Raw genomic sequence first — 16484 nt, 5'->3', positions numbered from 1 at the left:
AGCTTCTGACCTCGTGAGATCCCATCTGAAGACCTATTCCGGTACTCTGCCGGAGAGGGATTCGACCACGGAGGGCCTCTACATCAACCGTGCTGCCCTTACGATGATGTGTGAGTAGTTTACCATAGACCTACGGGTCCATAGCTAGTAGCTAGATGACCTCTTCTCTCTCTTTGATCTTCAATACAATGTTCTCCTCTATGTTCTTGGAGATCTATTCGATATAATCTTGTTTTGTAGTGTGTTTGTTGAGATCTGATGGGTTGTGTATTTATGATCAATTATCAATGAATATTGTTTGACTCTTTTCTGAACTCTTTTATGCATGATTAAGATAGCTTTGTGTTTCTCCCCGATCTATTGATTTGGTTTGTCCAACGAGATTGAATTTTTTTTTGCAATGGGAGATGTGCTTTGTAATGCATTCAATCTGGCGGTGTCCTCACTCAGTGACAGAAAGGGTAGCGAGGCACGTATTTGTATTGTGGCCATTAAGGATAAAAGGGTGGGGTTTATTCATATTGATTGGATCTATCCCTCTACATCATGTCATCTTGCTTAAGGCGTTACTCCGTTCTTGTTAACTTAATACACTACATGGATGCTGGATAGTGGTCGATGTGTGGAGTAATAGTAGTAGATGCAGGTAGGAGTCAGTCTACTTGTCACAGACGTGATGCCTATATTCATGATCAATGCCTTAGATATCATCATAAGTTTGCGCCTCTCTATCAATTGCTCAATTCTAATTTGTTTACCCACCATATGCGTTCTTTCAAGAGAGAAGCCTCTAGTGAAAACTATGGCCCCTAGGCCTATTCTTATCATATTATTTTCAAATCTATAAAACGAAAAACCCAAAAATACCTTGCTGCAGTTTATTTACCGTTACTTTATTTTGCAGTTTTATTTATATTTTATACCTATCTCCATCAGATCTCATCCTTGTAAGTAACCATGAAGGGATTGACAACCCCTTTATCGCGATCGGCACAAGTGTTTGTTTGTTTGTGTAGGTGCTATCATTGGAGACTTGTGTGTTCCTCCTACTAGATTGATACCTTGGTTCTTAAGTAAGGGAAATACTTATCTCTACTTTGCTGCATCACCCTTTCCTCTTCAAGGGAAAAACCAACGCAAGCTCAAGAAGTAGCAGGAAGAATTTCTAGCACCGTTGCTGGGGAGGATCTACATCAAGCCTACCAAGTATCCATCATAAACTCTTATCTCTTGCATTTACATTATTCTCCATTTGGCTCTCGTTTTCCACTCCCCCACTTCTAAAACGTTTTCAGAAAATACAAAATGTTTGCCTTTTTATTTGCCTTCTTTTTTGTTTGCCTTTATGTCCTACTTGGTTTGTTTGCTTGTTTGCTTGGGATAATTGTATGTTTATTGAAAATCAGAAAACAAAAAGCTTATGGATCCTCATCCACTTGCAAATCTTTTAAAAGATCCAATTATTATGAACCAATTGCTAATGAGTTGAGTGCACTAGATTATCTTTATGAAGTTCTGCTTGAAATTCGTGAATCTGGATATTGTGATAAAGTGATAAATGAAGAAATTTATAAAGTGATTCACGATTGCTCCTTGAATGAAAAGCATGATTACAATGATGTTATTATAAATTCTGTTAATGTCAATTGTTAATGATATGCAAAACCCCAAGCTTGGGGATGCTAATTTTGCTATGTCCACTACTTATTGTAATGATCATGATTGGGTGATGCATCTTATGATCTTGAAAATTTGTTTAAGCCTCATGATTAATATCATATTGATAACAATGTTTGCAATAATATTGAAAGTGGGTTCGAAAGAATGTCAACCTTAGGTAATAATGATCCCACTACTTTGGAGATTAATCAATCTTATGAAATTTTTGATAAAAGTGGGCTTGGAGAAGTCATGACTTTATTTTATGATAATCCCACTATTTTGAAAGAGAGTCAACTTTGCATGCATGTGGAACAATTAGAAAATATGTTATGTGATAGCTATATTATTGAATTTGAATATGATCCCACATGTAATTATTATGAGAGAGGAATATATGGTTGTAGAAATCTTCATATTACTAAATTACCTCTCTTTATGTTGAGATTGCTATTGTTTCTTTCTTCTTCCTTGCATATGCTAGTTTTTGCTTGTCTTGATAAATTTTTTCCCTATAAAATGCCTATGCATAGGAAGTATCTTAGACTTAAACTTTTTGTTCACATGCTGCATGATGCTCTCTTCATGTTTCAATTGCTATCTTTCATGTGAGCATCATTCAAATTCTCAATGCCTAGCTAAAAGGCTTTAAAGAAAAGCGCTTGGTGGGAGTCAACCCAATATTTTTCTTTTCTGTTTTTATGTGTTTATGCAATTATACTTATGTGATGATTGTGTTTTAGTATTTCTAATTAGTGTTTGTGCCAAGTAAGACCTTTGGGATGATTTGGGTGCTAGTTGATTTGATTTTGCTGAAGAAAGGAACTTTTGCATCCAGTAGCAGAATTGTTAAATTTCACTGGAGCATGATAAAACTATGAATTTTTTCCACAATATTGACCTACCAATTTCCTATGTTGTCCTAATTTTTTAGAATTTTTGGAGTTAGAGAAGTTTGTCTAAAGTCCAGATTACTACACACTGTTCTGTTTTTGACAGATTATGTTTTCATTGTGTTGTTTGCTTATTTTGATGAATCTATGGGTTGTATCGGGGGGTATGAACCATGAAAAAGTTAGAATACAGTAGATATAATACAATTATAAAATTGGAATGAGTTACAACAGTACCTAAGGGTGGTGATTTGCTTTATTATACTAACGGATCTCACGAGTTTTCTGTGACTTTTGCATTGTGAAGTTTTCAAGTTTTGGGTGAAGTTTCGATGGACTACGAAATAGGGAGTGGCAAGAGCCTAATCTTTGGGATGTCCAAGGCACCCCAAGGTAATATTCAAGGACAACCAAGCATCTAAGCTTGGGGATGCCCCGGATGGCATCCCCTCTTTTGTCTATGATCCATCAGTAAATTACTTGAGACTATATTTTTATTCCTCACATGATATGTGGTTTGCTTGGAGTGTCTTGTATTATATGAGTCTTTGATTTTTAGTTTGCCACAATCATTCTTGATGTACACACCTTTTTAGAGGGACACACATTAATCATGAATTTATTAGAATACTCTATGTGCTTCACTTATATCTTTTGAGCTAGGTAGTTGCTCTAATGCTTCACTTATATCTTTTTAAGAGCATGGAAGTGGTTTTATTTTGAAGAAATCTAGGAACTCTCATGCTTCACTTATATTATTTTCAGAGTCTTATAAATAGTATGGCAATTTTCTTGGGTTATGAATTTAGTCTTAATATGATGGGTATTCAAGAGGGATATAATAAAAACTTTCATGAAGATCATTGAATATATGAGAAGTTTGATTCCTTGCATTTGTTTTGAGCTATAAAGATGGTGATATTAGAGTCATGCTAGTGAGTAATTGTAGTTTAGTAATAATATTTGTGTTAAGGTTTTTGATTCACAAAGCATGCACGTATGGTCTCTCGTTGTGCGATGAAGTTGGACCATGTATTTTTTATTATATTCCTTATGAGTGGCGGTCGGGGAGGAGCGATGGTATTTTCCAACCAGTCTACCCCCCTAGGAGCATGCGTAGTAGTACTTTGCTTCGAGAGCTAATAAACTTTTGCAATAAGTATGTGAGTTCTTTATGACTAATGTTGAGTCCATGGATTATATGCACTCTCACCCTTCCACCATTGCTAGCCTCTTTGGTACCGTGCATTGCCCTTTCTAACCTTGAGAGTTGGTGCAAACTTCACTGGTGCATCCGAATCCCATGATATGGTACTCTCTTTCACACATAAACCACCTTATCTCTCCCTCAAAGCAACCACCATACCTACCTATTATGGCATTTCCATAGCCATTCCGAGATATATTGCCATGCAACTTCCACCTTTCCATTTTATTATGACACATACCATCATTGTCATATTGCTTTGCATGATCATATAGGTGACATAGTATTTGTGGCCTGACCACCATTCATATTTTTTATACATGACACGCTAGATCATTTCACATCCCGGTACACCGCCAAAGGCATTCATATAGACTCATATTTTTGTTCTAGCATCGAGTTGTAATTCTTGAGTTGTAAGTAAATAAAAGTGTGATGATCATCATTATTAGAGCATTGTCCCGTGAGGAAAGGATGATGGAGACTATGATTCCCCCTTAAGTCAGATGAGACTCCAGACTTAAAAAAATAAAAAGAGTCCAAAGAGCCAAAAAAAAGAGGCCAAAGAGCCCAAAAGAAAAAAAGAAAAAAAAGAGAGAAAAAGAGAGAAGGGAGAATGCTAATATCCCTTTCCACACTTGTGCTTCAGAATAGCACCATGTTCTTCATAATAGAGAGTCTCCTATTTTGTCACTTTCACATATTGGTAGTGGGAATTTTTAACTATAGAACTTGGCTTGTATATTCCAATGATGGGCTTCCTCAAAATTCACTAGGTCTTCGTGAGCAAGAAAGTTGGATGCACACCCGCTGAGTTTTATTTTTGAGCTTTCATACACTTATATAGCTCTAGTGCATCTGTTGCATGGAAACCCCTACTCCTTGCATTGGCATCAATTGATGGGCATCTCCATATCCCATTGATTAGCCTTGTCGATGTGAGACTTTCTCCTTTTTTGTATTCTTCACACAACCTCCACCATCATATTCTATTCCACCTCTAGTGTTATATCCATGGCTCACGCTCATGTATTGCGTGAGAGTTGAAAAGCTTAAGAGTGTTCAAAAGTAGGAACCAATTGCTTGGCTTGTTATCGGGGTTGTGCATGATAAATACTTTGTGTTAAGAAGATAGAGCATGACAAGATTATATGATTTTGTAGGGATGACTTTCTTTAGCCATGATATTTTGAGAAGACATGATTGCTTTACTAGTATGCTTAAAGTATTGTTGTATTTATGTCAATATTAAACTTTTGTTTTGAAATCTTATGGATCTGAATATTCATGCCACAATAGGAAAGATTACATGATAAACATCTTAGGTAGCATTCCACATCAAAAATTCTGTTTTTATCATTTACCTACTCAAGGACGAGCAGGAATTAAGCTTGGGGATGCTTGATACGTCCCCAACGTATATACAATTTTTTATTGTTCCATGCTATTATATTATCCATCTTGGATGTTTTATATTATCCATCTTGATTGTTCCCTTAGGCCCAAATATGGTGAAGTGTCATGTGGTCGACGTTCTTGACATAACACCACCAAGGGAATCACAACATACATATCATCAAAATATCGAACGAATATCAAATTCACATGATTACTTATGACGAGACTTCTTCCATGTCCTCAACAATAAAAATAACTACTCACAAAACATATTCATGCTCAAGGTCAGAGGGGTAATGAATATCATGATAGATCTGAACATATAATCTTCCACCAAATAACCGGCTAGCATCAACTACAAGATGTAATCAAGACTACTAGTCACCCAGAGGTATCAATATGAGGTTTTGATACCAAGATTGAACACAAGAGATGAACTAGGGTTTTGAGATGAGATGGTGTTCTTGAAGATGTTGATGGGGATTGGCCCTCCCACAGTGAGAGGGTTGTTCATGATGACGATAGATTCGATTCCCCCCACCCAGAGGGAAGTATCCCCGGAGAGCAAAAGTACACCTGCCCAAGTTCCGCCTCGAGATGGCGGCGCTCTGTCCCGAAAGTCCTCTCCTTATTTTTTCTAGGTTAAAAGATCTTATATACCAAAAGATGGGCACCAGAGGTGGGCCAGTGAGCCCACTACCCACCAGGGCGTGCCTGGGGGGGGGGGGTAGGCGCGCCCTGGTGCCTAGAGGGCACCTGGGTGGCCTCCTTCGGTATTTCTTTTCTCCGGTATTTTTAATATATTCCAAAATAAATCTTCGTAAAATTTCAGCTCATTTGGAGATGTGCAGAATAGGGATCTCTGACATAGCCTTTTCTGGTCCAAAATTCCAGCCGCCGGTATTCTCCCTCTTTGTGTAAACCTTGCATATTATGAGAGAAAAGGCATTGGAATTACTCCATAAAGTGTTGTATTGCATAAGAACACTATAAATAATAGTAGACAACCATGATGCAAAATGGAAGTATCATTACTCTTGCTACTTGTCACTTGTTACAAATTATCTCGCTACCAAACTATCTGTTACCGATAATTTCATTGCTTGCAGAAAATACCTTGCTGAAAACCGCTTGTTATTTCCTTCTGCTCCTTGTTGGGTTCGACACTCTTACTTATCGAAAGGACTATGATTGATCCCCTATAACTGTGGGTCATCAGGGATGCTATGTTTGATGAATATGATCTTTTTAGCCCCTCCACTTTTGATGATCAAATTTATTATGATGATTACATGCCTCCTATTTATGATGATTGCAACAACGATGAAAGTGTCAACCCTAGGTAGTGATGATCCAACTATATTGGAGGGTGTTGAATATTTTTACAATGATAAAAGTGGATTTTAAAAGGTCATGAATTTGTTTAGTGATGAGTCCACTACTTTGGAAGATGTTCCAATTGATTATGATGAGGACAAAGTTGCTACTTATGATGATATTGTGATGATTATTATGCTATAAATACCAATGATAATTATTCTTGTGAAACTTGTCATAATTCTTCTATTGAACATTACTATTTTAATTACGAGTTAATCTATAGTGTTCAAGTTCTATATGATACTCCCACTATTATGAATGAGAAGAAATTTGTTTATGTGGAGAGTAATGAAAATTCTATGCTTGTGGGTCATGAAAAGAATGCTTGTTATATTGTTGAATTTATTCATGATGCTACTGAAAATTATTATGAGATAGGAATATATGCTTATAGATATTTCAACATCAAGTTTCCGCTCTTCATGTTGAAAGTTTTGAAGTCACATTTGTTTTTCCTTCCTAGGCTAGTTGATTCTTGCTATAATAAATTGTTTGCTTATAAAATTCCTAGGCATGAAGTGGTCTAGGCTTAAATGTGTTTCGATTCATGATGCTCCCCTTATGTTCCAATTCCTACTTCCATGCGAGCATCATTAAAATAATAATTCCTAGATAAAAGGTTCTAAAGAAAAGTGCTTGTTGGGAGGCAACCCAACATTTATCCTTTCTATTTTTGAGTGTTTACATGATTAGTTCTACTGTAGTAATCATGTTTTATATATTTTCTTTCAATAAAGTTCTAGGTTAAACCTTTAGGAAGATGAAAATGCTTGTTTATTTGGTTCCTGCAAAAAATAGAACTTTTGTGTTTAGTGTATGAATTATGTTTCTGTGCTGCAACGTGATCAATTGCTGAAATTTATACACAGTACTGCATTACAATTTTTTGTCATGTTCTAATTTTTCATCTTTGTTGCGTAACTTAAGTATGATAACAATTCGTCCTTTACTGAATGTTTTGTTTTTGATAGATTCTATTTTATTTTCTTAGTTTACTTGTTTTAAAGTTTCCATGGAATGTATTTGGTGATATAAATTGTGAAAATGATACAATACAATAGAAACCATTTGAGAATAATTATGAATCTTGTCTTGACAGTTCATGAGTAAATGATTTATTTTATTATACTAACCCATCTCATGAGTCCCTTAAAGTTTTGCGTGAATGAAGTTTTCAAGTTTGGGGTGAGATATCGATATGAGGAGAATAAGGAGCGGCAATAGCCTAAGCTTTAGGATTCCCATGGCACCCCAAGGTCATATCTAGGGAAGACTCAAGTGTATGAACTTGGGGATTCCCCGGAAAGCATCCCCTATTTCATCTCCAACACTATCGGTATATGCTACGTCTTGAGCTTGCGTTGGTTTTCCTCGAAGAGGAGAGGGTGATGCAGCAAAGTGTAGCGTAAGTACTCAGTTTTGAGAACCAAGGTATCAATCCAGTAGGAGGCTCCTCAAAAGTCCCACGCACCTACACAAACAAACTGAGAACTTATATAGATGACATTTCGATATAGATTGGAAAAGTAAAGATGCAAGTAAAAGTAGATTGAAAACTTATATGATAAGAGATAGACCCGGGGGCCATAGGTTTCACTAGAGGCTTCTCTCAAGATAGCATAAGTATTACGGTGGGTGAACAAATTACTGTCGAGCAATTGATAGAAAAGCGCATAGTTATGAGATTATCTAGGCATGATCATGTATATAGGCATAACGTCCATAACAAGTAGACCGACTCCTGCCTGCATCTACTACTATTACTCCTCACATCGACCGACTCCTGCCTGCATCTAGAGTATTAAGTTCATAAGAACAGAGTAACGCATTAAGCAAGATGACATGATGTAGAGGGATAAACACATGCAATATGATATAAACCCCATCTTGTTATCCTCGATGGCAACAATACAATACGTGTCTTGCAACCCTTTCTGTCACTGGGTAAGAACACCGCAAGATTGAACCCAAAGCTAAGCACTTCTCCCATGGCAAGAAAGACCAATCTAGTAGGCCAAACCAAACTGATAATTCGAAGAGACTGGCAAAGATAACTCAATCATACATAAAGGAATTCAGAGAAGATTCAAATATTATTCATAGATAAACTTGATCATAAACCCACAATTCATCGGATCTCGATAAACACACCGCAAAAAGAGTTTACATCGAATAGATCTCCACAAGAGAGGGGGAGAACATTGCATTGAGATCCAAAAAGAGAGAAGGAGCCATCTAGCTAATAACTATGGACCCGTAGGTCTATGGTAAACTACTCACAACTCATCAGAGGGGCAAGGATGTTGATGTAGAGGCCCTCCGTGGTTGATTCCCCCTCCGGCAGAGTGCCGGTGAAGGCTCCAAGATGGGATCTCGCGGATACAGAAGGTTACAGCGGTGGAAATTGTGTTTCGTGGTGCCCCTCGATGTTTTCGGGGTACGTAGGTATATATAGGAGGAAGAAGTATGTCGGTGGCCGCCCGAGGGGCCCACGAGACAAGGGGCGCGCCCTACAGGGGGGCGCGGCCCCCTATCTCGTGGGGCCCTCGGAAGCTTCTTGACTTGCACTCCAAGCTCTCCGGATCACGTTTGTTCCAAAAATCACGCTCCCGAAGGTTTCATTCCGTTTGGACTCCGTTTGATATTCCTTTTCTTCGAAATACTGAAATAGGCAAAAAACAGCAATATGGGTTGGGCCTCCGGTTAGTAGGTTAGTCCCAAAAATGATATAAATGTGTAAAATAAAGCTCATAAACATCCAAAAGGGGTAATATAATAGCATGGAACAATCAAAAATTATAGATACGTTGGAGACATATCAGTATACCTCACTTGGAGCTATATTTTAATTCTCCACATAATATGTGTTTTGCTTGGAGTGTATTTCTTTTGTTTTTGTTTGATACAATCCTTAGATCTGAAAATTTTGATTTGGAAAGAGTTTATACACATGTACCTATTTACTTAATTACTCTTTGTTCTTCACTTATATCATTTGAAGTAGTCTATTGTTTACTCTTATGCTTCACTTATATCTTTAGAGTAAGCAATTTATGAATGAATTGAATGTCGTGTGCTTCATTTATTATATGTATATTAAGAAGCAAACATGCATCCTCCGCTTAATCCCTTAATTTAGAAGTGAGACTATGATAGTACACATCTTTAATCAAGTAAGGGAGTTATATAATAATGACAATGTGCATTGGTTTTATTAAGTTGAACCTATCATGTTTTGGTGGTAAGTATTTTCTAGTGAAGGATGGATGATTGGTTTGGCACATGTTTACACATGTTTGATAAATTCCAAATTCAGCCTTCGTGGTATTCTAGTTTGTAGGTTATCATCATGCTTATATTTTCTCAATAATGTTACTATTTGGGAATGCATGATTGTGATTTTTTTGCTTGGTAAAGTGGTTGCCCCCGGTCTTTTGCTAGTCTTTTTCTATACTCAGCTTAAATAATGCTTGTGCATCCAATCCTTGAAACAAGTTTATGCCACAAAGTGTTCACCATGCCTACCTATAGATGACATTTCGCCGCCATTCCAAGTAAATTTGCATGTGTCATCTCTAAATCTTCAAATAAACTTCTGTTTTGTGTGCCCACACAACTCATGGAGCGGTAGGGTAGTCAATATCTTCCATGCTAAATGTGTTTTACTCATGACGTAAGTTTATTCGCTTGTGAAAATTGAGAGAGGCTAGTAATAGGGTGCCTAGTCCCAAATAAATAAATACCAATTATTATGGAAGACACTCCCCCAGAAATGGTGAAAGTTGACAGGCACCCAAGGATTCGGCTAGCCATGGTTTGTTTTAGTATGGTGGAGGGGGTGTAAAAGCATAGGAATTGTCATTAATGTGTTTAGTATGTAAGATAGGAAACCTTTGTTGTTAAACCATTGATAGAAAAATTACACTGCTACATCTTGATCTTGCGTTGGTTTTCCTTGAAGAGGAAAGGGTGATGCAGCAAAGTAGCATAAGTATTTCCCTCAGTTTTTGAGAACCAAGGTATCAATCCAGTAGGAGGCTCCTCAAAAGTCCCACACACCTACACAAACAAATAAGAACCTCGCAACCAATGCAATAAAGGGGTTGTCAATCCCTTCATGGCCACTTGCGAAAGTGAGATCTGATAGAGATAATATGATAAGATAAATATTTTTGGTATTTTTATGATATAGATTGGAAAAGTAAAGATGCAAGTAAAAGTAGATTGAAAACTTATATGATAAAAGATAGACCCGGGGGCCATAGGTTTCACTAGTGGCTTCTCTCAAGATAGCATAAGTATTACGATGGGTGAACAAATTACTGCCGAGCAATTGATAGAAAAGCGAATAATTATGAGATTATCTAGGCATGATCATGTATATAGGCATCACGTCCGTGACAAGTAGATCAACTCCTGCCTGCATCTACTACTATTACTCCACACCTCGACCGACTCCTGCCTGCATCTAGAGTTTTAAGTTCATAAAGAACAGAGTAACGCATTAATAAAGATGACATGATGTAGAGGGATAAACTCATGCAATATGATATAAACCCCATCTTTTTATCCTCGATGGCAACAATACAATACGTGCCTTGCTGCCTCTGCTGTCACTGGGAAAGGACACCACAAGATTGAACCCAAAGCTAAGCACTTCTCCCATTGCAAGAAAGATCAATCTAGTAGGCCAAACCAAACTGATAATTCGAAGAGACTTGCAAAGATAACTTAATCACACATAAAAGAATTCAGAGGAGATTCAAATAGTTCTCATAGATAAACTTGATAATAAACCCACAATTTATCGGATCTCGACAAACACATCGCAAAAAGAGTTACATCGAATAGATCTCCAAGAAGATCGAGGAGAACTTTGTATTGAGAATCAAAGAGAGAGAAGAAGCCATCTAGCTAATAACTATGGACCCGAAGGTCTGTGGTAAACTACTCACAACTCATAGGAGAGGCCTTAAAGATTATGTAGAGGCCCTCCATGGTCGATTCCCCCTCCAGCAGAGCGCCGGCGAAGGCTCCAAGATGGGATCTCGCGGATACAGAAGGTTGCGGTGGTGGAATTAGGTTTTCGTGGTCTGTTCTGATGTTCTCGGGGTATGTGAGTATATATAGGAGGAAGAAGTAGGTCGGTGGATGCCTAAGGGGCCCACGAGGGTGGGGGACGCGCCTACCCCCAGGGGGCGCACCGGGCACCCTCGTGGCCGCCTCGGTTGTTGCTTGACGTCCACTCCAAGTCTCCAGGTTTGCATTTGTTCCAAAAAGATCGCTTCCGAAGGTTTCATCGCGTTTGGACTCTCTTTGATATTTCTTTTATTCAAAACACTGAAATAGGCAAAAAAAACAGCAATTCGGGCTGGGCCTCCGATTAGTAGGTTAGTCCCAAAAATGATATAAAAGTGTAAAGTAAAGCCCATAAACATCCAAAACGGGTAATATATAGCATGGAACAATCAAAAATTATAGATATGTTGGAGACGTATCAAGCATCCCCAAGCTTAATTCCTGCTCGTCCTCGAGTAGGTAAATAATAAAAACAGAATTTTTGATGTGGAATGCTACCTAGCATAATTCTCAATGTAATTTTCTTTATTGTGGCATGAATGTTCAGATCCAAATGATTCAAAATAAAAGTTCATATTGACATAAGAAATAGTAATACTTCAAGCATACTAACTAAGCAATCATGTCTTCTCAAAATAACATGGCTAAAGAAAGTTATCCCTACAAAATCATATAGTCTGGTTGTTGCTCTATTTTCATCACACAAAGTATTTAATCATGCACAACCCCGATGACAAGCCAAGCAATTGTTTCATACTTTAGTAATCTCAAACTTTTTCAACTTTCACGCAATACATGAGCGTGAGGCATGGAAGTAGCACTGTATGTGGAATAGAATGGTGGTTGTGGAGAAGACAAAAAAGGAGAAGATAGTCTCAAATCAACTAGGCGTATCAACGGACTATGGAGATGCCCATTAATAGATATCAATGTGAGTGAGTAGGGATTGCCATGCAACGGATGCACTAGAGCTATAAATGTATGAAAGCTCAACAAAAGAAACTAAGTGGGTGTGCATCCAACTCGCTTACTCACGAAGACCTAGGGCATTTTGAGGAATCCCATCATTGGAATATACAAGCCAAGTTCTTATAATGAAAAATTCCCACTAGTATATGAAAGTGACAACATAGGAGACTCTCTATCATGAAGATCATGGTGCTACTTTAAAACACAAGTATGGTAAAAGGGATAGTTGCACTGTCCCTTCTCTCTTTTTCTCTCATTTTTTATTTGGCCTTTCTCTTTTTTTATTGTGGCCTTTCTCTTTTTTTATATATATAAAGTCCGAAGGCTCATCCCGACTTGTGGGGGAATCATAGTCTCTATCATCCTTTCCTCACTGGGACAATGCTCTAATAATTAAGATCATCACACTTTTATTTACTTACAACTCAAGATTACAACTCGATACTTAGAACAAGATATGACTCTATATGAATGCCTCCGGCGGTGTACCGGGATATGCAATGAATAAAGAGTGACATGTATGAAAAATATGAAGGTGGCCTTGCCACAAATACAATGTCAACTACATGATCATGCAAAGGGCAATATGACAATGATGATGCGTGTCAAATAAAAGGTACGGTGGAAAGTTGCATGGCAATATATATTGGAATGGCTATGGAAATGCCATAATAGGTAGGTATCGTGGCTGTTTTGAGGAAGGTATATGGTGGGTGTATGGTACCGGCGGAAGTTGCGCGGCACAAGAGAGGCTAGCAATGGTGGAAGGGTGAGAGTGTGTATAATCCATGGACTCAACATTAGTCATAAAGAACTCATATACTTATTGCAAAAATCTACAAGCCTTTGAAAACAAAGTACTACGCGCATGCTCCTAGGGGGATAGATCGGTAGGAAAAGACCATCGCTCGTCCCAGACCGCCACTCATAAGGAAGACAATCAATAAATAAAATTGTGCTCCAACTTCATCACAAAGCGGTTCACCATACGTGCATGCTACGGGAATCACAAACGTCAACACAAGTATTCTTTAAATTCATAATCACCCAACTATCATGACTCTAATATCACCTTCTCTATATCTCAAAACAATTATCAAGTATCAAATTGATCATAGCATCCAATTCACTTTCTATGATAGTTTTTATTATACCCAACTTTGATGCCCATCATTCTAGGACCAATTTTATAACCATAGAAAATACCATGCTGTTCTAAGAGACTCTCAAAATAATATAAGTTAAGCATGAGAGATCAACAATTTCTACAAAATTAAGCCACCACCGTGCTCTAAAAGATATAGGTGAAGCACTAGAGCAAAACTATCTAGCTCAAAAGATATAAGTGAAGCACATAGAGTATTCTAATAAATTCTAATCAAGTGGGATTCTCCCAAAAGGTGTGTACAGCAAGGATGGTTGTGGTAATCTAAAAAGCAAAGACTAATATTATACAAGACTCTCCAAGCAAAACACATATCATGTGGCGAATAAAAATATAGCTCCAAGTAAAGTTACCGATAGACGAAGACGAAAGAGGGGATGCCTTCCGGGGCATCCCCAAGATTAGGATTTTGGTTATCCTTGAATATATTAGGGTGCCATGGGCATCCCCAAGCTTAGGCTCTTGCCACTCCTTATTCCATAATCCATCAAATCTTTACCCAAAACTTGAAAACTTCACAACACAAAACTCAACAGGAAATCTCATAAGCTCCGTTAGTGCAAGAAAGAAAAACCACCACATAAGGTACTGTAATGAACTAATTCTTTATTTATATTGGTGTTAAACCTACTGTATTCCAACTTCTCTATGGTTCATACCCCCCAATACTTGCCATAGATGCATCAAAATAAGCAAATATCACACGAAAAACAGAATCTATCAAAAGCAGAACAGTCTGTAGCAATCTGTAACTCTCGAATACTTCTGGAACTCTAAAAATCCTACCAAAATAGGAAGTCCTGGGAAATTTGTCTCTTGATCTACGGCAAAAATAATAAACGCAAAATCACGTTTCTGTGAATTACTAAAATTATATTCGTGCGTGCAAAGTTTCTGTTTTTCAGCAGAATCAAATTAACTATCACTGTAGGTTATCCTATAGGTTCTACTTGGCACAAACACTAATTAAAACATAAAAACACATCTAATCAGAAGCTAGATGAAAAAAATATTCCTAAACAGAATCAAAAAGTAAGAAACAAAAATAAAATTGGGTTGCCTCCCAACAAGCGACATCGTTTAACGCCCCTAGCTAGGCATTGATAATCTCAATGATGCTCACATGAAAGATAGTAATTGAAACACAAATAGAGCATCATAAAACATGTGAAAATCACCTCTAAGTCTAACATACTTCCTATGCATAGGCATTTTATAGGAAAACAAATTAGCAAGACAAGCAAGATCTAGCATATGCAAGGAAGAAGAAAGAAACAATAGCAATCTCAACATAACGAGAGGTAATTTTGTAACATGAAAATTTCTACAACCATATTTTCCTCTCTCATAATAATTACATGTGGGATCATAAGAAAATTCAACAAAATAGCTATCACATAAAATATTTTCAACACGATCCACATGCATGCAAAGTTGACACTCTTCCAAAATAGTGGGATTAACATTAGCTAAAGTCATGACCTCTCCAAACCCACTTTTATCAAAATACCATAAGATTGAACATTCTCCAAATATGTGGGATCTAAAGTTGACACTCTTCCAAACCCACTTTCAATATTATTGCAAACACTATTATCAATCTCATATTCATCATGGAGCTTAAATAAATTTTCAAGATCATAAGAAGAATCACCCCAATCATGATCATTGCAACAAGTAGTAGACATAGCAAAACTAGCATCCCCAAGCTTAGGGTTTTGCATATTATTAGCACAATTGACATCAAAAGAATTTATAGTAACATCATTGCAATCATGCTTTTCATTGAAGGAACTACCAAGTACGGGTGCAATAGCAATGACCTCATGTTTAACATAAGGAACTATAGCAAATTCATCTTCATAAATATTGGCATCATGGCCACAAGAATAGCAAGCATCATGTTCATCAAGGGATATTTCAATCAAATCATTGGAATCATTATCTATAGATTCATGCATATCATATTTTCTTCCAAAGCAACAGTCATTCTCTCAATAAATTCTTTGACATAGACATTATGAGCATAATTTTCATAGCAATATTTAAGTATGTCAAAATTTTCAGATTCGCAGAGAGTAATATCATACTTTTCAATCAAATAAGCAACTTCATAAGCACCCTTAAAAGCAACAAATTCTTCAATTTGTTCGATACCATAGTAACTATAAACACCCTTTGCATAAGAAGATAAGATTTCATTATCATTAAACTCACATAGGTAGGGAAGGTGTTTTTTAGGGTTCTTAGAGAAACAAGTAAAATCATAAATTTCACAAAGATTCTAAGCATAACACAGCAATCTGTTTATTTGATCCAATAAGAGTCTCCCTTTTTCAGACAAACGGTGACGCACAAAATGAGCATGCTCATCTAAAGATTTCCCATCAACTAGGCCAGTTGGGGTTTCAGCACGAGCGCATAAGGACAGAAGATGATCCAAGTAAAACACTTTAAGTGGATCCATATCAATAGATTATTAGCAAGCAAAGATGCAAGCAAACAGAAGGCACATGGAAACACAAGCAAACATAAGATCGAACGGAAGAAGGGCGAATAAAACGACAAGGATGAAGTGGGGAAGAGGAAAACGAGAGGCAAATGGCAAATAATGTAATGCGAGGGAGATGAGTTTGTGATGGGTACTTGGTATGTCTTGACTTGAGCGAAGACCTCCCCGGAAACGGCGCCAGAAATTCTTCTTGCTATGTCTTGAGCTTGCGTTGGTTTTCCT

Source organism: Triticum dicoccoides, chromosome 5B (assembly GCF_002162155.2).
Source record: "Triticum dicoccoides isolate Atlit2015 ecotype Zavitan chromosome 5B, WEW_v2.0, whole genome shotgun sequence".
Lineage (NCBI taxonomy): Eukaryota > Viridiplantae > Streptophyta > Magnoliopsida > Poales > Poaceae > Triticum > Triticum dicoccoides.
This window is presented reverse-complemented; position numbering follows the sequence as displayed.